Genomic DNA, 27,762 nt, shown 5'->3' with positions numbered 1-27,762 from the left:
ATTTCTCTCTCCCTCTCTCCATTAGTCCAGCACCTCTCCTCTGCTTTCCTCCTCCTCTTTTTGGTTTGGTCTCTCTCTTCCCTTCACCACCCCAGGTCTAGCATCTCCCCTCCCCTCTCTTACTCCTTCCTCCTCCTCCCTCTGCACAGGCTTGCTTCCTGCTGTGAAGGCACTCTTCCTCCTCCTCCCTGCCGTGAAGGCCTGCTCCCCCGCAAGCCTGCATGTTCCCCCAGCTTTCCTGCACTTACTTTAAGCAGCTAATACAGCAGCCTGCAGGATTGCTGGTGCTATGATGCTCCCTGCAGCTGCCTGTCGTCCTCAGCGGCACGTTCTCTCTGCCGCGATCCTGCCCCTGTCGTCAGAGCAGGGGCAGGACCGTAGCAGAGAGAACGTGCCACTGAGGATGACAGGCAGCTGCAGGGATCACTATAGTAACAGCGATCCTGCAGGCTGCCGTATTAGCCTTAAGGTAAGAGCAGGGAAGCTGGGGAAGAGGCAGGCCTTTCTGACTGACCCTCCCCCATCGAGCAGGAGTGACAGCGGATGGCCAGCAAGAGACAGCGCTACCGCTCCTGCTTTAGGAAGGCACGGGGGAAGGGTCGGTTATTGAATCGGTTGGCCGATTTTTAAAAAAATGGAATCAATTCATAACAACATAAGAATTTGCCGCTGCTGGGTCAGACCAATGGTCCATCGTGCCCAGTAGTCCACTCCCGCGGTGGCCCCCAGGTCAAAGACCAGCCCTACCTGCTTATGTACTGGTTCGACAGGAACCCATTGAGTAGTGGCTCGTGGCCAGCAGGGGGTGCTGGTTATGGGACGGAAATGGGAATGGATGTCGGAGCATGATAGTGCAGTATTTTTGTAGCGCCAGTTTTTCGTATGATTCTGGGTAATTCTAGTTAGATACAAACATCTGTGTCAGTTAAGGACCACGCCCAAGTAGAAACGTACGAAAAACGGGTGAATAAAAGTCTGAATAATAATGTAGCTAAGGCCAGAGAAAAATATACTAAGGATTAATATAAGGGAAAGCATAATAATATCTGTTTATGTACTTTGCTGTTGAGCCAAATCATGGTGGAAATCATGATTACATGGAATCCAGTTTAGGTTCTTTGTGTGTACTATATCTGTCCTGTCTTCGGCCACCATCTTGGGCCAGTGATTAGTTTTCTGGCTTCTTTGTCCTCTCTGAGTTTTTCCCGCTCCCAGCAGCGTGGTGTTAAGTAATACCACATGTATTGTAGACTGGCTAGGAAGATCACGTGTCCTAAACTAAGAGATAAAATGCATTAAGTATGAATGTGTGCAAGGGGCCCCGAATGAACGAAGGAATGATTGATATATGAGAGATATATGAAAAAATGGTGTGTACTTAATTTCTAATATTTTATATATTTTAAACCTGAAGAAATACTAAGGAAAATCCTAAGGCAGCATCTGGAAGTAATTAGAGTCAGTCTTAAGCATAGGAAGGGGGGGCATTGAAAGCCCATGCTTATCACTGTGTGTAACATGAAGCTGTCAGCTTTCCTCTTCCAGACTAAAGTTACTGTCAATTTAGGGAGAGGTTGAGCATTTCTCAGCACCCTGTTAATAATTGTAGAATTCTTTTGAATATGTTATAATATTAATTCAGAAATCAAATGTACTGTTCCAAACTTTTAAACATGGAGGGATTTATTTTCCTTTGTCTAAACTTTTAAGACCACCCATAGAATTGTTATTGGCTGTTATGATGATGATGTCACCAAAAAGCCAACAGTATATAATAGAAACTTTGGAGCTAGTAAGACGAGACCATTGTGAGAAGGCCAGCCTTTGGCCACGATGATGATCTCCCATGAGCGCAACGTAAGCAATTATGCTGTTCTTTTGATCTAATAATGGAAAAATAGAAACAATAATTCAATAAATTTTGGTTATAAATTTTAAAAACCTTGCGCTGGTGTCATTTTGCATGTATAATTATTTTCAAACCTGAAGCTTTCACAAATGGCGTCAATGACCCTTGCTCACCATCCAACTTTGCCTTAAATCCCTGGAGGGTATTTTCCCCTATAACAGCCTCCGGAAGAGCGTTCCAGTTTTCCACTACTCTCTGGCTGAAGAAGAACTTCCTTACGTTTGTACGGAATCTATCTCCTTTCAACTTTAGAGAGTGCCCTCCCGTTCTTTCTACCTTGGAGAGGGTGAACAACCTGTCTTTAACTACTAAGTCTATTCCCTTCAGTATCTTGAATGTTTCCATCATGTCCCCTCTCAGTCTCCTTTTCAAGGGAGAAGAGGCCCAGTTTCTCTAATCTGTCACTGTACGGCAACTCCTACAGCCCCTTTACCATTTTAGTCGCTCTTCCCTGGACCCTTTCAAGTAGTACCGTATCCTTCTTCATGTACGGCAACCAGTGCTGGATGCAGTACTCCAGGTGAGGGCGCACCATAGCCCGGAACAGCAGCATGACAACCCTCTCCGATCTGTTCGTAATCCCCTTCTTAATCATTCCCAGCATTCTGTTTGCCCTTTTCACCGCTGCCGCACATTGCGCGGACGGCTTCATTGTCTTGTTGACCAGTACTCCCAAGTCTCTTTCCTGGGAGGGGTCTCTCCAAGTACCGCCCCGGACATCCTGTATTCGTGCATAAGATTTTTGTTACTGACATGCATCACCTTACACTTATCCATGTTGAACCTCATCTGCCATGTCACGGCCCATTTCTCGAGCATGTTTATGTCACGTTGCAGATGTTTGCAATCCTCCTGCATCTTCACTACTCTGAATAACTTAGTATCATCCGCAAATTTAATCACCTTACTCGTCGTACCAATTTCCAGATCGTTTATAAATATGTTGAAGAGCACAGGTCCAAGCACCGAACCCTGCGACACTCCACTGGTGACGCTTTTCCAGTCCGAGTATTGTCCATTTACTCCCACTCTCTGTTTCCTATCCGCCAGCCAATTTTTAATCCACGTGAGTATTTCACCCTCGATTCCACGACTCTCAATATTTTGAAGTAGTCGTTCATGCAGAACCTTGTCAAAAGCTTTCTGAAAATCCAGATATACAATGTCGACTGGGTCATCCTTGTCTATCCGTCTGTTTACTCCCTCGAAGAAGTGCAGCAAGTTCGTCAAGCAAGATCTTCCTCTGCTAAAGCCTGATTCGAAACGGTGCATCGATTCGAATCATGAATCGGGCAGCACTAATAGAAACTTGGGTGCAAGTTCTAGCTTATCTCCAAGTTTCTTCCTCTTTCTTTGGAGCTCCCTGTACCTTATACCATGGGGAAAATGAGGGGAAGATATAGAGCAGGGGTTGGCAACCTGAGGCTTGTGAACCACATGCGGCTCTTCTGCCACATGGCTGCGGCTCTCCAGGCCCCAAACCCATGTTTTCACCCCCCAGGCCCACCGAGGTACTTGATGGTCCAGCAGGAGTCTTCGTGGCAGAACCATAAAAAGGCTGCCACAACTACAGGAAATGCTGTGAGCACCCACAAAAGGGCACAGCACCCATTTTAGAAAGCATCTGCATGGAGGCAGGAGCAAGAGGGCTGCACTCCTGCCATGAAGGCCCCCAGCTGAATAGGGGTCCTGGAGAGGGGAGAGAAACTTGGCTATGGGTTAATGGGGAGGGAGAGGGAGAGGGGGATGGGCAGGGGAGAGAGGGAAGAAAGGTGCAGAGACCTGAGAGGGGTTGGAGGGAAGAAAGAGGGGAGAGGAGCTAGACTTTGGAAAGGGAAGAGAGAATGAGAGACCTAGAATATCTCAAATTCCCTTCTCTATCCATTGTGGCTCTTTGCAAATCTTGGGTCAAATTTTTAGGATAAATTGACTCTTTGCTTTAAAAAGTTGCCGGTCTCTGATCTAGGGCTTTTCCCTCAAAGCACAGATATTAAGCAGGGATGAGGCAGTTTACTTTAGAGGTGTTTAGAGCTTCCCAAGCTCCAAAAGTAAATCTTGTTTTGGCATCTCTGCCGCCTTTGAATGCAGAGAACAGCATGGGAGGGATTTCACTTAGCCCTAATCAACGGATGCCCCCATAAGACATAAGCAGGAACAGTTTTTGGGCTCAATAATTAGAATTTTTCCTAATCATTTTAAGGCCACACTGAAAAGAAGGCAGGAGTTTTTGAAATAGAAATCAAGAACTCTTGCGCTGAGTTAGGGCTACCATATGGCTTCAGAATAAAGAGAATGGATTGAAACATCCGGATTTTACTTCCATTGAAAACAATGGAAGTAAGGAGGACAGACATTGGGGTTTTACTTCGATTGAAAGCAATAGAAGCAAACCCGGATGTCTCAGTCCATCTCCTTTTTCTGGAGCCATATGGTGACCCTACTCTGAGTACAAGTTCTTTGTTAAAATTTTCTAGCAACTATATAATTGTGTATCAAGTAAATTCCTTTCTGTTTTTTGACCCCAAACAACTCTGTAATTGTAGACAGTAAGATTCTCCTTTCATATAGTCTTACTTAATAATTATTTTTTATCTTGTTTCAAGTTTTTATTTTTGTCTCCTTAGAACTGTGAGATACTAGAAGAAAGAGGTGGCAAGCTGTAGGTAGACACAATGAAAGGAAAATTGGAGGACTGGAAAGTAAGAAAGTAGACAAGAGGTAGAAAACAAATTGAGAAGGAAGAACAGAAAAGAAAGTGAAAGGGGGAGGAAAGAGAGATACCAGAGCATTGGGGAAGGGGGAGGAGACAGATACCAGATCTGAAGGGAGGAAACGAGGAGAGAGATGCTAAAAACCACCTAGGGGAGGGAGTGATTGATGGAAGGGAACAAGACAGAGATGCCAGACCATGGGGGTAGTAGAGGGAATAAGATGGATGCTAGACAAATGGGGGAGGGAGAGACGGAAGGAAGAGGCAGACAGTTTCTGGTAGAGGCATAGAACCAGAGCACATACCATATGGAAGTGGCAGAAAGAAGGCAGACAGTGGATGGAAGGAAGAGAATGACGAGAAAATGAGGAAAGCTGAAACCAGACAACAAAGATAAAAAACCATTTCTATTTCTTTTATTTCTTGCTTTAGGATAAAGTAATAGAATTCTCCCTCCATATTTGTGGGGGTTAGGGGCAGATTCGGCCCGCAAATATGGAAAAATCACAGATAACTTTGAAGGACCTTGACATGACCTTGAGTTTTTCCTTGACTTTAAGGATGCTTTGTGTTTAATCTTACTTATCAGACTTCTCATATTTCAATCTGCCTGTACTCTGACTATATGCCTTAACTGCATCCTGTTTGTGCTGAAAAACATGACCATTTATGTACTTTGCCCTCCTGGACATGTAATAACGAAACTACAAGGCTTAGAAAAGTAAGAATCTTTAGCTAGCATGCAGGTCTAGTCAGGAAATGAATAAATGTCACTTAACTTCCTGTTCTCTGCTTGGTGCTTGGAAGTCTGTTCTGCAATTGCTGAATAAAGAGCCTGTTTTCTTTCTTTAAGTCTCTGAGGTTTTGTGGCTGACCAAAGTGACCTTTCAAATTTAGGGCTAAATTTGACCCACCCCTGCCTCTCTCCAGGACCTGTCCACTGTACTTACTTTTTAAAGCCTGGTGGTCTAGTGGTGAAGCAGGGCAGGAGCGATCTTCCTACGCTTCTGCCCCAGGCAGAACCAGGAAACAAAAATGGCTGCCTTGAGTTCCCGCGAGACCTTGGGAACTCATGGCAGTAATTTTTGTTCCCAGTTCTGCACAGGGCAGGAGCGTAGGAAGATTGCTCCTGCCCTGCTTCACTGCTAGACCACCAGGTTTTAAAAAGTATGTGGAAAGGTCCAGGAGGTGGGTCACCCAGACGAAAACCATGAATAACTGAAGTTGTGAGTTCTGAACCCGTGAATATGGAGAGGGATGTATATTGTAGCTGTGTTGATAATGTTTATAAACAAAGCCCTACCAGCTGAAGATCTTTTCTTCTAGTTTGGCAGCCAGAACTCAGATTTATAAAATGACAATTATACAGAATATTGTTTCTTTTTAAACTTGAATAAAATAAGTTCAGTATAAAACTATTTGAGGCTTGTGCGGATGGGATCAGATGGTTTGTGGGGATCGAGTTCATGGGGACGGGGCGGAGATGGGGACCGATCTCAGGGGGATGGGGACTGAGGTCACAGGGATGTGGACAAATTTTTTCCCCGTGTCATTCTCTAATAGAGAACATAAGTATTTTCACCTTTTATTTGAAGGAGGGTGTCAAGCTGCCTCAACTCCAGCATCACCCTTTCCCTTACCTATCATCTTCATTGTCCCCCCCTCCCGAGCACACAGATGGGGTTCAGTATTCTTCTGTACCTCTGAACCCCCCACCACACAGTGTCCAGGATTTATCTACTCCTCTTCCTCTCACTCCCCCTTCCAGTGGTGTCTAACATTTCTTTCTTTTGCTAACTCTCAACCTCCTCTCCCTCCAAGGTACCTGGCATTTCTGTCCTTTCCTCCAATCTTTTGGTGTCCAGCATTTCTCCCCACTCCACGCCCAGAGTCTCTAGCATTTTTCTTCTTCCCTAACCCCTACCACCTCCCCATTGTCTCCAATATTTCTCTCTACATCCTCTGTCCTTTACAACATGTTTAGTTACTTTACTTCCCTCTTCCAGGGTAGTGATACTCTAACCAGCAATCACCAAAAGCATCGAGTTTGGCAGGAACTGGACCTTGAGCAACTGTGCATGCCCAAGGCCTTTTCGCCTTGATGCTTTTGGTGTTGTGCCAGTTGGAGTATTAACACCCCGGGGAAGGAAGATAAGATACTAAACACATAACTGGGGAGTCAGGGGAGACAGAAAGAAGAAGAATATGTGGGGTGCCATAGCACTTGTGTGTTCAGACACCTATGCAAGCATTGGAATATGCAGGTGGGAAATATCAATAGAGGAAACTCAGAAAATTACACTTGTTATATCAGTCATTTTGAAAACCCATAGATATGAATGCTGACGTACATAGATGGATCAGAAACTGGTTGGTGGGTAGAAAAGAGAGAATAGGAGTGAAGGGCTACTACTTGGACTGGAGGAGAGTCACGAGTGGTGTCCCGCAGGGCTCGGTGCTCGGGCCGATGCTATTTAATATATTTATAAATGATCTAGAAACGGGGACAAAGTGTGAGATAATAAAATTAGCGGACGACACCAAACTATTTAGTGGAGCTCGGACTAAAGAGGACATAGAAACATAGAATATGACAGCAGAAAAGGGCCACCGGCCCAACAAGTCTGCCCACTCGAATAACCCTCCCCCCTAAACATTCCCCCGAAGTGACCCCAAGTTTGTCTCATTTTTTCTTAAAATCGAGCACGTTGTTGGCCTCAACTATCTGAAGTGGTAGATCATTCCAACGATCAACCACCCTTTCGGTGAAGAAATACTTCCTGATGTCATCATGAAATCTCCCACCCTTGATTTTTAATGGATGCCCTTTTGTAGTCATGGGTCCTGCGAGGAAAAAGATGTCTTCTTCTACCTCAATACGGCCAGTAACATATTTGAAAATCTCTATCATGTCACCCCTCTCTCTGCGTTCCTCGAGAGTGTATAGTTGCAAGTTACCTAGGCGTTCTTCATATGGGAGATCCTTGAGTCCTTAGACCATCCTAGTGACCATTTGCTGAACCGATCCCATCCTTAGCACATCCTTTTGATAGTGTGGCCTCCAAAATTGAGATGGGATCTCACCATGGACCTGTACAACAGCATTATAACTTCAGGCTTTCAGCTGACAAAACTTCTTTGGATGCAACCCAGCATTTGTCTAGCCTTGGATGAAGTTTTCTCCACTTGATTGTCAGTCTTCATATCTTCACTAATGATTACTCCCAGGTCCCGTTCTGCAATAGTTCTAGTTAAGGTCTCACCATTTAGGGTGTAAGTTCTGCATGGGTTTCCACTACCATGGTGCATAACCTTGCACTTTTTGGCATTAAAACTCAGTTGCCAAATATTAGACCATTTTTCCAGTATAAGTAGGTCCTGCGTCATAGTGTCGGGCACGGTTTCTCTGCCTACTATGTTGCAGTTTAGCATCATCGGCAAATAACGCAATTATGCCTTGAAGTCCCTGAGGCAGGTCCTGTACAAAGATATTAAATAGGATTGGACCCAAGACCGAGCCCTGCGGCACTCCACTGATCACTTCTGACGTTTCAGAGGGAGTACCATTTACCACCACCCTTTAAAGTCTGCCACTGAGCCAGTCTTTAACCCATGCAATCAATGTTTCTCCTAATCCCAACGAACTCATCTTGTTCAATAATCTACGGTGTGGGACACTATCAAAAGCCTTACTGAAGTCCAAATACACGACATCCAGGGGACTCTCCCTTATCTAGCTTTTTCGTTACCCAGTCAAAGAAGCTAATTAGATTGGATTGGCAGGACCTTCCCTTTGTAAATCTGTGCTGGTGGGGATCCCTCAGCCCCCTGTCGTTTAGAATCATATCTAATTTGTGTTTAATCAATGTTTCCATAAGTTTACACACTATTGATGTGAGACTGACCGGTCTGTAATTTGCAGTCTCTGACCTGCAACCATTTTGTGGAGTGGAGTGGAATGGCGTCAGCTGTTTTCCAGTCCAATGCGAAGAATTGCAAAGAGACTTGAACAAACTAGGGGAATGGGTGACGAGATGGCAGATGAAGTTCAACGTTGAGAAATGTAAAATATTACATGTGGGAAGCAGAAACTTGAGGTACAGCTATACGATGGAAGGGATGTTATTGAAGGAGAGTACCCAAGAAAGGGACTTGGGGGTAATGGTGGACATGACAATGAAGCCGACGGCAAAGTGCGCAGCGGCCGCTAAGAAGGCAAATAGAATGCTAGGCATAATCAAGAAGGGTATTACAACCAGAACGAAAGAAGTTATCCTGCCGTTGTATCGGGCGATGGTGCGTCCGCATCTGGAGTACTGTGTCCAATATTGGTCGCCGTACCTTAAGAAAGATATGGCGTTACTCGAGAGGGTTCAGAGAAGAGCGACACGTCTGATAAAAGGGATAGAAAACCTTTCATACGCTGACAGATTAGAAAAACTGGGACTCTTTTCCCTGGAGAAGAGGAGACTTAGAGGGGATATGATAGAGACTTAAAAGATCATGAAAGGCATAGAGAGAGTGGAGCGGGACAGATTCTTCACACTTTCGAAAAATAAAAGAACAAGAGGGCATTCGGAAAAGTTGAAAGGGGACAGATTCAAAGCGAATGCTAGGAAGTTCTTCTTTACCCAATGTGTGGTGGACACCTGGAATGCGCTTTCAGAGGGCGTAATAGGGCAGCATATGGTACTGGGGTTCAAGATAGGCTTGGACAATTTCATGCTGGAAAAGGAGATAGAGAGGTATAGATAGAGGATTACTGCATAGGTCCTAGACCTGTTGGGCCACCGCGTGTACGGACTTCTGGGCTTGATGGACCTCAGGTCTGACCTAGCGGAGGCATTGCTTATGTTCTTATGTTATATTCTTATGTTCTGATAATTAAATACAGAGACCACAATCTTTATTATCTTCAGGTTTGAGGGGAAAATAAATAAAAAGGGATTAAGGAGTAAAACTCCTGTAATTCTTCTGTAAAAAGGGCAGGCCAAAATGGGCACTTTAAAACACTGCATGTGCCAGAGAGCAGCTGTAAATATTTACATGGATATATTAGGTCTTATGTATACAATTCCCTTTTTGAAATGGGAAATTTATATTGTCTGACCCACCCAGGCCATAATCCAACCACACCCCAACACACACTTTTACAATTTCTATGTATTATGGGCACTCTGGTTTGCTTGGAAACAATTATTTATTTTTCTTATTTTATTTAAGGGGAATCTATTTTCTGTTGCTCAATCCCAGGAAGAAACAAGATAGGAGGAATGTGTATGAAAAAAGTTTTTATTCTATGTTGGCTTGCTTGTTCTTTGATGAGTAGCCTTTCCTGTCTTATTGATTTTATTTTAAATCACTGCATTCTTATTTAGCAAGTTTACTAAACTACAAGTTATATTTCCTGCTACTATTAGTTATCATTTTTATAGTGCTACTGGACTATAAGTGTTGCAGAAATACATATTCCGTGATGACCCCTACTCTGGAACTTACAATCTATTCATGACAAGCAAGCAGGACAAATAAGAGAATTAGGAATTTTCATGTTTTTTTCTCTCTATTATAAAATCTTTATTGAATTTTTTTAAAAGAAAATATTAAAAGCAAAAAAACATATGAACACAATAACAGGTTAACTCATGCAAGATGGACACACTTGAGGAAGCTCCACAGCACTTCCAATTTTAGCTTTTGGAACTTTGTCCCAGCAACTTTTTTTTTTGATCCAAGAGTGGCGGTCTATGTGTACTTTGCTGTATAATGCGAAAGCCCCAACAACTACGATAAAGCACAGTTACTTACCGTAACAGGTGTTATCCAGGGACAGCAGGCAGATATTCTCTACATGTGGGCGACGTCATCCATGGAGCCTCGTTGCGGACAGCTTTTCAAGCAAACTTGATTGAAGATCTTAAAGTTTGCTAGTGCTGCACTGCACATGCGCGTGTGCCTACCCGCTCAGCTAAGGGGTGCGTCTCCTCAGCGTGGCCTCAGTTCAGATAGCTAGCAAAGAAGCCAACCAGGGGAGGTGGGCGGGTTGCGAGAATATCTGCCTGCTGTCCCTGGATAACACTTGTTACGGTAAGTAACTGTGCTTTATCCCAGGACAAGCAGGCAGCATATTCTCTACATGTGGGTGACCTCCAAGCTAACCAGGATGGGACGGTGGGAGAGTTGGCAATTTAGAAGAACAGATTACACAAAACCGACTGGCCGAACTGGCCGTCGCGTCTGGAAAAAGTATCCAGACAGTAGTGAGAGGTGAATGTATGAACCGAGGACCAAGTGGCGGCCTTGCAGATCTCCTCAATAGGCGTGGACCTGAGGAAAGCAACAGATGCCGCCATCGCTCTGACCTTATGCCCCTTGACCCAACCCTGCAGCGGGAGACCAGCCTGAGCGTAGCAGATGGAAATACAAGCAGCTAACCAGTTGGACAAGGTGCGCTTGGAGACAGGATAGAAACATAGAAATAGACGGCAGATAAAGGCCACGGCCCATCTAGTCTGTCCACTCCAATGACTCTCCCCTATCTTTCTCTGTGAATAGATCCCACGTGTCTATCCCATTTGGCCTTAAAATCAGGCACGCTGCTGGCCTCAATAACCTGAAGTGGAAGACTATTCCAGCGATCAACCACCCTTTCAGTGAAAAAGAATTTCCTGGTGTCCCCGTGCAGTTTCCCGCCCCTGATTTTCCATGGATGCCCCCTTGTTGCCGCGGGACCCTTGAAAAAGAAGATATCTTCTTCCACCTCGATGCGGCCCGTGAGATACTTGAATGTCTCGATCATGTCTGCGTTCCTCGAGTGAGTACAGCTGCAACTTATCCAACCGATTCGGATCAAATGATATGAAGAGTTGAGGAGCCGTCCGATGAGCTTGAGTGCGTTGCAGGTAGAAAGCCAATGCCCTCTGGCAGTCAAGAGTGTGAAGCGCCATTTCTCCAGGATGAGAATGAGGCTTAGGAAAAAACACAGGAAGAACAATGGATTGGTTGAGGTGGAAATCCGAAACCACTTTAGGCAAGAACTTAGGATGAGTATGAAGGACCACCTTGTCATGATGAAAACAGTAAAAAGCGGGTCCGCAACCAGAGCTTGCAGCTCACTGACTCTGTGAGCAGACGTGAGGGCAATCAGGAACTCCACTTTCCAAGTGAGATACTTGAAAAGAGACTTATCGATGGGCTCAAAGGGAGGTTTAATCAACTGAGCCAGAACCACATTCAGATGCCAAACCACCGGAGGAGGCTTGAGTGGACGATGGACATTGAAAAGGCCTTTCATTAACCGGGAAACCACTGGATGTAGTGAGATCGATTTCCCATCAAGCGGCTGATGAAAAGCAGCAATTGCACTGAGGTGGACTCGAATAGATGTCGATTTGAGACCAGACCGAGACAAGTGCAGCAGATAATCCAGTACTGAAGATAAGGAGTCAGACAGTGGCTCCATGCGATGCGTAGTACACCACGCAGCAAATCTAGTCCATTTCTGGGAGTAGCACTGTCGAATAGAACTCTTTCAAGAGGCCTCGAGAACATCTTGCACCAACTGAGAAAAACTGAAGGAGGGAGTCATGTGGAGAGGAACCAAGCTGTCAAGTGTAGAGACTGCAGATTGGGATGCAGCAGCGAACCTTGACTCTGAGACAGCAAATAAGGAAACACAGGCAGAAGCAGAGGCTCCCTGACACTGAGCCGAAGTAGAAGGGAGAACCACGGTTGTCTGGGCCACCGAGGAGCTATCAAAATAATACCGACTTGAGCTGGACAAGTTTTCAGAATCAGAGAGAATGGAGGGAACGCATAGAGGAACAGGCCCGTCCAATCCAGAAGGAAAGCATCCACCTCGAGACGATCCGGGGAGTAAATCCTGGAGCAAAAGCGAGGCAACTTGTGGTTGAGGGGGGAGGCGAACAGATCTATCTGCGGGGTCCCCCATTGAGCAAACACCTGATGCAGAGTGGAGGAATGGAGCGACCATTCATGTGGCTGTTGTCACGATCCTAGCCCTAAAGCTGGACTCGTGCCTGGCCGTGATAGGACTAAGGTCACCCCTAACATACAGAGCACTAAGGAAAGAGATAGGGTAGTGAGCAGTAAGAAGGAAATTACTGACTACCCCTTTAAGTCTAAAAAAATCCAGTTGCAGGGAGTGGAGGTTGTTAAGAGGAACAGCTTGGAACAGCCTCTGAGACACACCTCTCCCTCTGCTAGTCCCCAGCTGAGGGTAATAAGCAAGAGTGCAGCTAAACCTCAGAAGGCAGTGCAACCAACTCCTCCCCCTCTGAGAACAGGGCGTGGGAAGTTGTGCAATTTAGAGGCTGCCCTCAGAAGGAAAAGATCAGTCTTTCCTGGGCCAGCTACAGGAGAGGACTCTCCTGATGGAGCACTGCAGCCCCAGGATATTGAAATGACTGAGGCTGATACTGACCTTGGAACCAGCCAGCAGCCAGTACTTGAACCCATGGACTGGACACAGATGGAAGGACTGCCTGAAGATTGCGGCATGGACTGGAGTTAAGTGGCAGGTCTGTGCAGTCTATATTATAGCAGGGTTAAGCTAAGGAGGGGTTGCTCAAGGCAAGCTGCCTTGAGAATATAATGAGGCTGCTACTGCTGTGTTCATTTGGAACAGGGAAGGAAAAAAAAAACGTTTGTTTTGTTCCAAGTGCTGATTGACTGAATACCTGAAGTTTTTGAACTAGGTTTTGAATGGGTTAAGATACCTGAGGGAAGTAAGGAACCTTGGGGAGAATCCACTTACCATTTGGGTGGGTTAGTGGAGCCATTCGTGGCATTCTGTTTTACAGAAAAGTTTAAAAAGGTGGATTCACTTACTCCCCTCCCCCCAAATCAGCTTAACTAAGCTGATTGGGAGCAAGCCAGCAGAACCACAGGCTTGCATGTAGCTCTATCAAAAGGGCTGGCTTTATTGCTGAAGACTTGGTGAAGCTTGAGGGCCGCAACATTTGTGGACATTTGCTTAGACCAACAAATAACAATGATTTTGGGACTATGTGATATTTTACTTACCTGAAGTAAGGTGGTTACTGAGCTCTTTTGATTTGAGCTCTGTTTTGTTTTGCTTTTGTTGCTGGGCTATCATTGTTACTTGTGGAGCCAGGTCCAGTTGCGCATAGACTCACACATGCCACAATAAATGACTTTATTTTTGAACCAAGATTTGATTTTTCTTTGATAACCATTATAGTTCCAGTGTTGACAAGGCTGTTCCAGCAGGACTTCCTACTTGCAGGAAGCACGTGAGGGCCTCGATGAAGTGAGCAGAGTCCGGGGTTACTGAGGACGCAGGTACCGGCTCCGCTACACTGTAGAAGGCGGTTCAATTTGTCCACCAGGCTGTTCTGCCGGCCCTGGATGTAGACCGCTCAGAGGAAGATGTTGTGATGTATTGCCCACTCCCAGATCCGTAGAGCTTCCTGGCAAAAACACAGGGATCCTGTACCCCCCTGTTTGTTGACATAATACATCGCCACCTGGTTGTCCGTCCGCTCAATACTGAAACAAATGACGAAAGGCTATCAAAGCATTGAAAAAGGCCCGAAGCTCCAGCAGATTGATGTGGCAGCGATGGTCGGCGCTGGACCAAAGACCCTGAGTACGGAGACTGTCAAGGTGAGCCCCCCAGGCATATGCGGAAGAGTCCATTGTTAGGACCTTCTGCAGGGAGGGGGGGAGGGGCGCGCGAAAGAGAAAACCTCTGGAAAGATTGGAAGAGAGCATCCACCAGCGGAGCGATTGCCTGAAGAAGGGAGTCGCCACAATGTGTTGAGAGGTGGGATCCTGGTTCTGTCTCCACTGGGATACCATGGTCCACTGAGGAACTCGGAGGTGAAGTCTGGCAAAAGGAGTCACATGAATGGTGGAGGCCATGTGCCCCAGCAGAATCATCCTATGCTTGGCCGAAACCGTCGTCTGAAGGGAGACCCTCTGGCATAAGTGAACGAGGGCGTCCCATCGAGGTTGAGGCAGAAAAGAGCGGAGGCGAATCGTCCAGCACTGCTACGATGAACTGCAGAGACTGAGAGGGACACAACTGGGACTTGGGGAAGTTGACCTCTAAGCCCAGATGCTGAAGGAATGTAATAGTCCGTTGGGTCGCTGCAATAACCTCCGGCCTGGACGGCGTTTTGATGAGACAGTTGTCGAGGTACAGGAATACTTGAAGACCTTGCATCCGCAGGGCCGCCATCACCACCACAAGGCACTTCGTGAAGACCTTCGGGGAAGATGCAAGGCCGAACGGGAGAACTCGATACTGCAGATGGAGATTTCCCACTTGAAATCGAAGAAATCTGCAAGAGGCCGGATGAATCGGGATGTGAGTGTAGGCCTCTTTGAGATCCAGCGAGCATAACCAGCCCCCTCGTCCATCAGGGGATACAACATGGGAAGAGAGAGCATGTGGAACTTCTCCTTGACCAGAAATTTGTTCAATGCTCTGAGGTCCAGGATAGGGCGTAGGTCCCCGGTCTTTTTGGGAACTAGAAAGTACCGTGAGTAGAACCCGGTGCCCTGTTGAAGGAAAGGGACCTCCTCCACTGCCCGGAGGCGAAGGAGGGCTTGAGCCTCCTGAAGAAGAAGGGGAAGTTGCAACTTGTTGGAAAGACACTCTCTTGGAGGCAGGTCTGGAGGCGCTGCCAGGAACTGAAGGGAGTATCCCTCCCTGATGATGGAGAGGACCCAGTTGTCCAATGTAATCAGCTTCCACTGGGGACAAAAAAAGCTGAGACAGCCTCCGATGGATAGAGGAGAAGGCTCGAGGACGAAAGGGAGCGGTATGCTCAAACCAGGATTGTCAAAAGGACGGCGCTGGTTTAGCCGCTGCAGGGGCCTGAGGCTTTTTGGGGGCCCTCTGCTGCTGTTGATGCCTGGGTAGAGGGCTGGAAAAGGCCGGCGTAGACTTCTGGGGATAGCACCTGGGTGAAAACTTGGACGCTTTAGGAGGAGCAGGCTTCGCCTTAGGTCTGACCAAGGAGGCGAAGGAGCGTTCATGTTCAGAGAGGCGTTTGGTGGCTGCCTCAATAGAGTCATCGAAGAGCTCATTGTCCAAGCACGGGAGATTTGCCAGATGATCCTGCAGATTCGGGTCCATGTCAATGCATGGTGACGCATGGTTATTGCAAAGGCTGTGACCCTCGAGGATAGTTCAAAGGCATCATAAGTAGCCTGGAGCATATAAAGGCGAATCTGCGACAGTGTATCCTGAAGCCGGCAGAAGTCCAACCGGCAGTGGGCAGCCAAATCATCCTGGAAAGACGGCATGGATTTGATGCAGTGCTTGAGATAGGAAGTGAAATTGAAACTGTAATTCAGGACCCGGTTCGCAATCATCGAATTCTGATATAGGCGGCGGCTGAACTTGTCCACAGTATGGCCTTCCCTGCCCGACGGGACAGCCGCGTAGACCTTGGAGAGGTTATATTTCTTTAAGGAAGACTCCACAACCAAGGACTGGTGGGAGAGCTGAGCCTTCTCAAAACCCTTGCACGGGACCGTCCGATAGCGGGATTCCATCTTGGATGGTATGGTAGGATAGCGTACAGCATCTTCAAATTCCGGAAGAAAGTCTGCTTTAAGGGGAGACGCAGGGATTCCCTCGGTGGATGAGGAAGTTCCATCTCCTCCAAATACTCCCAGGTATATCTGGACTCAGACTGGAGGTCCAGTTGAAGGGCCCTACCCATGTCCACCACAAACTTGGTGAAGGAGGAAGTCTTGTCAGAAGAGTGCCCTTCCAGAGGCGAAGAGGATCTGGACTTCGGGGCAGTAGAGAAAGAGGGAGAGGCCTCCTTCGAATACAGCGTCGGCACGTCAGTGTCAACAAGCTAAGAGGGGAGGCGTCGATGAATGCTTGCATTTAATCTGCCTGGAAGGCGAGGACCCCGGGGGCCGAAGAACGGAAACCCGGGGGATATCCCTCGGTGAGCCTAGGGAGGAAGAGACCTTCCGACGTGGCTGCGAGGAGGGGGTCCTCGACCTTGACCCACCTCGGAGACCGAGGAGGTACGGAAGACAGCCGGGGTCGAGACTCAGACTCGAAGAGGGCCGATGCCTCAATGTACCTCGAGGCCCGCTGCCCTGGAGACCTACCACGCCTAGGAGGAGAGTCCCCAGGTTGTTTCGCAGACTGCCAATTTGAAGGTGAGGCACGCTTGGAACGGTGCCTCAATCGAGGTCGGGTGGCTGGAGAAGCCTGCCTCGAGAGAGCAGATGAAGAATCACTCGAGGACAATCGGCGTGAGCGACGCTGCTTGTCTCGATGCCCTTTGGTGCGATGCTCAGGCTGGTTTACAGGGAGCGAAGTCAGGGCACGCTGGGCCAAAACAGAGGAGATCTGCGTGGTCAAGATAGCCTTAAGCATGTCCTCGAACATCGGCACTGAGACCAATGGATGTGGTCGGACTGGTGCAGCAGTGCGCTCCAACAAGGGCGACCTTGAGGTACAGTATTCCCTTAACTTGGAGGCAAGCTTTGCAGGAGGTCTCGTAGAGGCTGGCAGGACTGCACTCACTGCCTGGGATGCCAGAGACTCTGTGGAAGGCTTCTTCGGTAGCGGAGCTGAACCTGAAGGAGGAAGAGGAGACTTACCCGAGGCCGAGGACTTAGCAGCCGAGGGGGACTTGCTTGGGGCTGAGGCCTTCGAGGTCAAGGTCGAGACCGAGGCCGAAGTCGAAACTGGGGTCGAGGTCTTGTCAGCCGGCTGATTCATGGCACCGAAGATCTCAGCAATCTTGGCCTGTCGTCGTCGAAGAGCCCGAGGTTGGAGAGTGGCACAACGCGGGCAAGAGTCGGTAGGGTGGTCGAAACCCAAGCAGAGGATACACCAACGGTGCGGGTCGGTAATAAAGATCACCCGCCGCACTGCGTGCACTTTTTAAACCCGGTAACAGGCCGGGACATAGGGAGAAAATGTGGCCGCGGCCAGACAGCCAGAAGAAAACCAAGGTCCCCTAGTTGAAAACGGTCGAAGGAAAAAATAACAAAAAGACTTCAGACGCGTTGCACAGCGACTCCGATTAAAGAAAAACAACAAAAGAAGCCGGAAGGCACTTAGAATTGAATGCAGAGAAGAGAGAAAGGGCTTTCTGGCTCCGCGGAAAACTAAGAGGCCATGCTGAGGAGACGTGCCCCCTAGCTGAGCGGGAAGGCACACGCGAATGCGCGGTGCAGCACTAGCAAACTTTAAGATCTTCAATCAAGTTTACTTGAAAAGCTGTCCGCGAGTGGCTCCGTGGATGACATCACCCACATGTAGAGTATATGCTGCCTGCTTGTCCTGGGATAAAAGTTTTGTATGCTGTAAGGTCTTCTAAGACTTCTTAAGATGGTGGCAGGTCCAGCACAGAAGTTCTCCACTTGGTGGGACAATGCAATAGTTCTGAGGAAGATCAGAGCGGCTATAGGTGAGATAGCCGACATGGTGGTGGCTAGATTGGATGCTTGACTTGATGCGATCATTGCCTGCATGGATACCATAGAGACATGGGTGGGTGATATCAAGGAGGAGGAGGAGAAGGAAGAAGACAATCAGGAATGGATTAGATTGACAAGCAGATTAGAGAATCTGAAAATCAACTTGAGAATCTTGAAAACAGGCATAGGAGGTCAAATTTGCAGATCCTGAGAGTTCCTGAGGAAAGTAAAGGTAAATCTCCTGTGGCCTATGTATAGAAACTACTGCGCACCTGCTTATTTAGTGATCTTGCATTCCCTTCCCATAAGGTGGAGCGTGCCCACAGAGAATTGCATCTCTGACCGGATCCTAACTTGCTTCCCAGGGCCTTAATAGTTAAATTACTTTGATATCCTGAAACTCAGTGGGTGCTGCTTCAAGCCCATGTCGCCAAAGTGGTGCATTATGAAGAAACTAAAGTGTGGATTTTTCTGGATCTGAACTTGGATAATATAAAGCACTGTGAATTGTAGTAGTACAAAAAAGAGCTCTAAAATAAAGGGCTTCAGGTTGTCTTGTGGTATCCAGCCAAATTGGTGGTCACATTTCAATGAGATAAAACATTTGTAACCATGCCAAATGAAGCCAAGGCCCTACTATACTCTCTTGAACAGTCTTGAAGGTTGGGAAGTGGTTGCCTACCCTCGATCTATCGGAAGACCTAGGTTATGCCCTCTACAAGTAGACAGACTATTTAAAATCAGGACTAGATTTGCAATTCTGAAAATGTATCATCAATGTTGTGCTTGACCTTGAACAAAAATTGAATGTCATCCTCATAAATGTAGAAAACTTCTCAGCAATTTACAAAGTGGAAGAAAAAAAAAAGATAGTAAATAATATTGCCGAGAGTGCTGAACCATGGGGGACACTGCTCACACAGTGACCATCTGATCTGGCAGGATCAATCACAACATTGTACTTAAAGTTTGTTAAGAAAGACTGAAACCAATTCCAAACTTTTAAAACAGAATAGTGACATGTCTGGAATCCAGTGGATTACAGGACTTGAGGCAACATGGACTCATTAAAAAGCAGGTATGATATTTATGTTACCTGTATAGATAATAGTGTAATATGTGGAATATCTTTTGTTCTTTCATTTGTATGACACTGTTTTTGATTAAAAATCAATAAAGAATTTTTAAAAAAAGGCAGGTCTTGTCAGACAAATCTGATTAACCTCTTTGACTGGGTGATCAGAGAATTGGATAGAAGAAGTGTGCTAGATGTGGTGTATTTCGATTTTAGCAAAGCCTATGACAATGTTTCACACAGGCGTCTAATAAATAAACTGCGTGTCCTTGGAATGGGTCCCAAAGTGATGGAGTGGGTCAGGAACTGGTTGAGTGGAAAATTACAGAAGGTAGTGGTCAATGGAGATTATTGCTCTGAGGAAATGGATGTTACCAGTGGTGTGCCTCAAGGTTTGGTTCTTGGTCCTGTCCTTTTGAACATTTTTCTAAGTGATATTGCTGAAGGGCTGTCTGGTAAAATTTGCCTCTTTGCAGATGATACCAAAATCTGCAGTAGGAGTAGACACCCCTGATGGTGGGAATAACATGAGGAAGGAGTTGGGACTAAAGAAGACTGTGAAGATTTACAAAGGGACCTGAACAAACTAGAAGAGTAGGCGACGAGATGGCAGATGAAGTTTAATGTAGAGAAATGTAAAGTCTTGCATGTAGGAAATAGAAACCCAAAGTACAGCTATACGATGGGAGGGCTGGTAATGGGTAAAAGTACCCAAGAAAAGGACTTGGGGGTAATAGTGGACAACACAATGAAGCCGTCGGCACAGTGCGCAGCGGCCTCTAAGATGGCGAATAGAATGCTGGGTACTATCAAGAAAGGTATTAAAACCAGAACGAAAGAAATTATCCTGCCGTTGTATGGTGCCCCCGCGTCTGGAGTACTGTGCCCAATATTGGTCACCGTACCTTAAGAAGGCTATGGCGTTACTCGAGAGGGTTCAGAAAAGAGCGACACGATTGATAAAAGGTATGGAAAACCTTTCATATGCTGAAAGATTAGAGAAACTGGGGCTCTTTTCCCTGGAGAAGAGGAGACTTAGAGGGGACATGATAGAGACTTCCAAGATCATGAAGGGCATGGAGCAAGTGGAAAGGGACAGATTCTTCAAACGTTTGAAAACTGCAAGAACGAGAGGGCATTCGGAAAAATTAAGAGGGGACAGATTCAGAACCAATGCTAGGAAGTTCTTCTTCACCCAAAGGGTTGTGGACACCTGTAATGCGCTTCCAGAGGGTGTGATAGGACAGAGTATAGTTTTGGGGTTCAAGAAGGAATTAGATAATTTCCTGAAGGTAAAGGGGATAGAAGGGTATAGATAGAGGATTACTATACAGGTCCTGGACCTGATGGGCTGCCGCGTGAGCGGACTGCTGGGCTTGATGGACCTCTGGTTTGACCCAGCAGAGGCACTGCTTATGTTCTTATGTTAAGGACCTAGTGAAGCTTGAAGAATGATCTGAAATTTGGCAGTGAAGATTTAATGCTAGAAAATGTAAGGCCATGCATTCGGCATGCAAAAACCCAAAAGAGCAGTACAATTTAAGGGATGCAGAACTTTTGTACATAAAAGAGGAGTGGGACTTGGGTGTGATAGTATGTGATTATCTTACGGTGGCCGAACAGGTTGAAAAGGCAACAGTGGAAGCTAGAATGATGCTTGGGTGCATAGAGAGGGGTATGATCAATAGCAAAAAGGAGGTACTGATTTCCCTGTATAAGACTCTAGTGAGATCTCATTTAGAATATTGTATACAATTCTGGAGACTGCACCTTCAAAAAGATATAGACAGGATGGATTCAGTCCAGAGGAAGGCTACTAAAATGGTCAGTGGTTTTCGTGATAAGGCATATGGGGACAGACTTAAAGATATCAATATGTATACTTTGGAGGAAAGGTGGGATAGGGGAGATGTAATAAGACTATAAAAATCTATGTGGCATAAATGCGAAATAGGCAAGTCTCTTTCATTTGAAAGGAAACTCTGGAATGAGAGGGCATAGGATGAAGTTAAGAGGTGATAGGCTCAGGAGTAATCTAAGGAAATACTTTTTTTTACAGAAAGGGTGGTAGATGCATGGAATAGTTTCCCCAGTTGAGATGAGAGATAAAACTGTCTTTGAATTCAAGAAAGTGTGGAACAGGCATGTAGGATCTCTTAGGGAGATGAGGAGATAGTGGATGCTGCAGATGGACTGACAAGATGGGCCATTTAGCCTTATCTTCCATCATATTTCTAGGTTTCTATGATTACTATTACTTATAATTTCTATAGCGTTGCTGGACATATGCAGCGCTATACATTAAAACATTCAAGAGACAGTCCCTGCTCAGTAGAGCTTACAATCTAATCAAACAGGCAAACAGGACAAGTAGGGGATAGGGAGTTTTTCAGGCATGGGCACTTTACAAGTGAGCAGGGGATAGGAGTTAAAAGCAACTTTAAAAAAAGTGTTTTTTTTGCCTGGATTTGAATACTGTCAGGGATGGAACCTGATTAGTGACTCTGGCAATTTGTTCTAGGCATATGGAGCATAAGAACATAAGAAGTGCCATCTCTGGAACAGACCCTAGGTCCATCAAGTCCGGCAATCCGCACACACGGAGGCCCCGCCAGGTGTACCCTGGCATAGTTTTAGTCCCCATATCACTCTAAGCTTCTCATAAAGAAAAGTGCATCTAGCTTACCCTTACCCATGTCACTTTATGCCACTCATAAGGAGATGTACATCTAACTTACCCTTAAATCCTAGAACGGTAGATTCCGCAATTACCTCTTCTGGGAGAGCATTCCAGGTGTCCACCACTCATTGCAGCAAACTAGAAGGAGCAGAGTCTGGAGTTGGCAGTAGAGTCTGGAGTTGGCAGTAGAGGAGACGGGTACAGGAAAGAGAGACATGCCTGATGAACAGAAAGACTTGCCTGATGAATGGAGTTTCCGGGGAGGCGTAAAGGAGGAGATAAGAGAGGAGAGATATTGAGGAACTGAAGAGAGAATGCACTTGTAAGTCAGTAAGAAGAATTTGAATTGTATGTGGAAATGAATAGGGAGCCAATGAGGTGACTTGAGGAGAGGGATGATGGGAGCATAACAATTCTGGCAGAATATAAGTTGTGCAGCAGAATTTTGAATGAATTGAAAGGGAGAGAGACGATTACTGGAAGTCACTCGGAGGAAGAAAAGGTGAGTAGTGGAGTCCCTCAGGATTCGGTGCTGGGCCAATCCTGTTTAATGTTTGTGAGATCACCTCTCTCAGGTGTTTTTTTTTTCACCTTATAACCCCATTGTATTATGTAACATCTTTCTTCTCTCATGTTTTCTTTCACCATGTTTCTCCAATTCATGATGTAACTTCCTTCTTGCATTTTGTAATTCGCTGATTGTCCAGCCTTCTTTCTATGTGAACTGCCTAGAAGTCAGTTTGACTATGGCGGTATAGAAAAAATAAAGTTATTATTATTATTATTATTGCTAAAGGGTTAGAAGGAACGCTTTGCCTTTTTGCTGATTATACCAAGATTTGTAACAGAGTAGACACCGAGGAGGGAGTGGAAAACATGAAAAAGGATCTACAAAAGTTAGAGGAATGGTTTAATATCTGTCAACTAAAATTCAATGCAAAGAAATGCAGAGTAATGCATTTGGGAATTAATAATCAGAAGGAGCTGTATATGCTGGGAGGGAGAGGCTGATATGCACGGATAGGGAGAGGGACCTTGATGTGATTGTGTCCGAAGATCTAAAGGTGAAAAAACAGTGTAACAAGGTGGTGGCTGCTGCCAAAAGGTTGCTGGGCTGTATAAAGAAAGGCATAACCAGTAGAAGAAGGTGTTGATGCCCCTGTACAGGTCATTGGTAAGGCCCCACTTGGAGTATTGTGTTCAGTTTTGGAGACCATATCTGACACAGGACGTAAGAAGACTTGAAGTGGTCCAGAGGAGGGCAACGAAAATGATAGGAGGCTTGTGCCAGAAGACGTATGAGGAGACACTGGAAGCCCTGAATACCTTAGAGGAAAGGAGGGACAGGGGAGATATGATTCAGATGTTCAAATACTTGAAAAGTATTAACTTAGAACAAAATCTTTTCCAGAGAAAGGAAAATGGTAAAACCAGAGGACATAATTTGAGGTTGAGGGGTGGGAGACTCAAGAGCAATGTTAGAAAATTCTACTTTACGGAGAGGGTGGTGGATGCCTGGAATGCGCTCCCGAGAGAGGTGGTGGAGATGAAAATGGTGATGGAGTTCAAAAAAGCGTGGGATGAACACAGAGGAACTAGAATCAGAAAATAATAGTAAATATTGAAGAACTAAGGCCAGTGCTGGGCAGACTTGCACGGTCTGTGTCTGTATGTGGCCGTTTGATTGAGGATGGGCTGGGTAGGGCTTCAATGGCTGGGAGGGTATAGATGGACTGGAGTGAGCTTTGACGGAGACTTCAATAGTTGGAACCAAAGAACAGTACCAGACAGAGCTTTGGATTCTTGCCCAGAAATAGCTAATAAGAAGAAGAACCCCCCCCCCAACAAATTTTTAGATTGAATCATGTTGGGCAGACTAGATGGGCCATTCGGGTCTTTATCTGCTGTCATCTACTATGTTACATGGAAGACCTGTGAGAAGCAAGTTGTATAGGCAAGAAGTGATAAGGGTTTTGGTACTGTGCTCGGAAAAGAAAGGTCAGATTTCAGAGATATTATAAAGAAAGAAATGGCAGGTTTTGGCTGTCTATTGAATTTGTGCAGAGAAAGAGAGCTATGACCCCAAGGTTGCGCGCTGACGAGACAGGGAGGATGAGATTGTCATCCACTGAGATAGAGAGTGGGGAGACAGGTAGTTTAGGGGTAGTGTAGAGCTCAAAAATTGGCCCAAAAATGGGGGTCCCAGTTTATATTCAGGCCAGCACCCCTCTCCCAGAATTATTGCAGGCCGCTGCCATGCTCTGCCCCCTGCCCCATCCCTGCCTAGTAAGTCGTACCTCCTCTGCCGATCCCTGGTGGTCCAGAGCTGCAGTGGGCAGGAGCGAGCTTTCCGCACTCCTGCCCTGCTGCTAACCTGGTCGGTCAGTGGCTGTCGCAAAATTGGGTTTCTTCAGCCGCTCAGCGGCACCAAGCAGGAGCGCGCTTTGTTGGGAATTCATGGGAGCCAGTCAGAAAGCTGCTTAGCGCCAAGCAGCAATGTCAAAGCGCGCTCCTGCTTGGTGCTGCTCAGCGGCAGAAGAAATCTGAACTCGCGGCAGCCACCGACCAGCCGGGTTAGCAGAGGAGGGAGGGAGAGAGACAACAACGGTAGGGGAAATGCTTTAATTTTTTTATTTATGATTGATTTGTCTGTTCAGGAAGAAATGCATTTGTTTCTTTTTCTCTGGGGTTGTACTGCTTGCAGAGTCTTGCATCTTAGCGTTTGTTTGTAAATATTAGTACTTTTAGTTTTTGGTCCTGCATTTGCATGGGGTTATCTGTTTTCTAGTAGGAATGAATGTTAAAAAGCATACAGTGCGCTTTGTGTATGTTAATTTTGTGGTTAACCATTATGTGTTGTTAATATAATTACATTGTGTGTATATATGAAAAATGAATGGAAAAAATGGTGTTACAAGTAGTACTATTATGGGGGCAAGGTCTGGGGCGGAGATTGAGTGGAGATGGGCACGACTTAGCCCAGTGTTCTTCAACTGCTGGTCCACAAAATAATTATTTTATTTCTGCTGGTCCATAGGTGTCTAAAGGTTGAAGAACAATGGTCTTAGGAACCGAGACACCGCTCCTCTATCTGTCTCCAGGCGGGTCCGTCCACAAGCACATACGCCCACATACATTTATTTGTAATTAAAAATAAATATTTCACAATATATAATTACATATTTCTTTTGTGATTAATCACTATGCTTTAATTATGTTCAATTTGTAACAATGAAAATACATCCTGCATATCAGATATTTAAATTACAATTCATAACAGTAGCAAAATTACAGTTGTGCAGTAGCAACGAAAATAATTTTATGGTTGGGGGTCACCACAACATGAGGAACTGTATGAAAGGGTTGCGGCATTAGGAAGGTTGAGAACTACTGCTGTAGAGATGTCTGGTGTAGAGAGGTAGATCTGAGAGTTATCATCATAGAGGTGATATTGAAAACCATAGGAATGAGTATAGATGAAGAAAAGAAGAGGTCCTAGGACAGAACCCTGGGGTATCCTGACTGATAGTGGAATAGCAATGGAGGAAGATTAGCCACTGCATACACTAAAGGTGCAATGTGAGAGATAAGAAGAGAACCAAGAAAGAGCAGAGCCCTGAAATCCAAGTGAGGACAGGCTATTAAGGAAAAGATGGTTGTCTACATTGTCAAAAGCAGAAGATAGATTGAGAAGGATGAAAATAGAAGAGAGGCCTTTGTTTTGGATCTGGCCAGGAACAGGTCACTGGAGACTTTAGCAAGGGCAGTTTTGGTAGAGTGCAGGGGGCAAAAGCCTGATTGGAGTAGGTTAAGAATAGCTAGGGATAACAGAAAGTGAAGGTAATGGCAGTGATCAGCACATTCAAGTAGCTTGAATAAGAAGGGGAGGAAAGAAATGGGGCTATAGTTGAAAAGGCAGGTAGGATCCAGTGAATGGTTTTTTTGAGGAATGGTGTAAAAACCGATCACCATTGCTAAATCCTGCTAGCATAATATCTAAAAATCCTGCTAGCATAATATCTAAAAATAATAAGGTTACTGTGTCATATGCTTTACGAAATCCAAATTGATTAATGTATAATAATATCATGGGACTCTAAAAATTCAAGAAGTTGATTTATACACTACCCTCTCAAGAACTTTAGCTAAAAACAGTAATGAAGAAATGGGATGATAATTACCAACTTGATTAACATCAAGAGTAGAATTCTTAATTAATGGTCTGACCATTGCTCTTTTCAATGAATCAGGGACAACCCCCTCAAAAAATGATTTATGAACAATATCTGCAAAATAAACTGCAGATAGATCTTTTACTGCCATGATCACATAGCGTAAGTTATTAATCTGTGAAAATACGAGGGCTAATTGAAAAATAATGAGTGTTTTTTTTCCAAGAAATAGACATGTCAATGCTGTGCAGTTTCTTGTGAACCTGAAGTTGGACTACCATAGTCTTCATGGTTGGGTCACAGCGAGAGGAAGAACTTTGTACGTTTCATCATGGCAGATGATAAAGATGTGCTTGTGAGAGTACGCAGCATGGCTATTTCACCACTGTATGCTTGCCATAACATTTCAATAATTTAATTACCGTTCTTTCCAAGTTTAACACAAAATTCAATCACACACACACCTCTGCGTACTTTCAGAGACACATCTTCCTCATCTGCCATGATGATACGTATGAAGTTCTTTCTCTCACTGTGGCCCAACAATGAAGATTATGGTAGTCCAACTGCAGGTTCAGAAACGTTGATGTATGAGCTTCACAAGAACCAGCACAGCTTTCCCATGTTTACTTCTTGGAAAGAAAAAGAGGCAGTCTTCAATCAGCCCTTGTAGGTACTTTAGAAATCTCATCAGCTGAAATAGACTGAAATGTATCTCACTGCAAATAAGGATCTGCAGGAACAGGAAGTTAACTTGGTAACACACTATGATTAAACAGTTTATTAATAGAAACAATCTTTGCTTCAAAACTAGAAGCAAAGCAGACTACTTAAAGTAGGGTTACCATATGTCCGGGAAAACCTGGACATGTCCTCTTTTTTTGAGGACAGTACTGGTGCCCGGACATTTTTTTTTAACTGTTTATTAATTTTTCATTCAAAAACAATGCATTAAAATATACATATACATATAATTAATTTCAAAATTGCATTTACATCAGTCATAGAAATATTTCAAAAACTTTTCCCCCTCCCTCCCATCCCAATACAAGAACAAAAACCAAATGCATTATTTCAGACATATAGTGAAAATCATATTGAACTTATTGATCAATGAAAACATCAAAATATAATACCCATCCACCCACCCACCCTCCCTGGATTTTTTTTAAAATGGGAAAGTATGTCTGAGTTTAGTTGGATCTCCAGACTACCCCTAGAAAGCTTTCATTTTAAGTTATCTTGACCCACTTCAATCAGACTTTCACCCTCTACATTCTACAGAAACTGCCCTTGTTAAAGTCTCCAATGACCTGTTCTGGCCAGATCCAAAGGACTGTATTCTATCCTCATCCTTCCTGATTTATCTGCTGCTGCTTTTGACACTGGAGACCACCATCATCTCCTTCATGCCCTGTCCTCGCTTGGATTTCAGGACTCTGTTGTTTCTTGGTTTTCTTCTTATCTCTCCCATTGCACTTTTACTGTATGGTCTAATGGATCCTCCTCCACTTCTATTCCATTATTAGTCATTGTACCTCAGGGCTTTGTCATAGGACATTTTCTTTCTTCCATTTATACTCATTCCCTTGGTGTTCTGATCTCCTCCCATGGCTTCCAGTATCACTTTTATGTTGATGACTCCCAGATCTCTGTATTAGAGAGTTGCGCGGGGACAAAAATCCCACCCGTCCCTGCCAAAATCCCACCCATCCCCATGAGGAATCTCCTCCGTCCCCACCCCGTCCCTATAAACTTCAGAAATAG

General features: G+C 45.3%; 1 protein-coding gene across 7 annotated transcripts in view; it reads right to left on the bottom strand.

The window, feature by feature from the left end:
* RMDN2 (regulator of microtubule dynamics 2) overlaps window positions 1-27,762 on the bottom strand; it is a 384,366-nt gene that overhangs the window by 115,119 nt on the left and 241,485 nt on the right. The gene's annotated exons all lie outside the window — the stretch shown is intronic.

The sequence above is a fragment of the Geotrypetes seraphini genome, chromosome 3 (assembly GCF_902459505.1).
Source record: "Geotrypetes seraphini chromosome 3, aGeoSer1.1, whole genome shotgun sequence".
NCBI lineage: Eukaryota > Metazoa > Chordata > Amphibia > Gymnophiona > Dermophiidae > Geotrypetes > Geotrypetes seraphini.
Note: the sequence above shows the minus strand (reverse complement) of the source record. Positions and strands in the feature narration are given on the sequence as shown.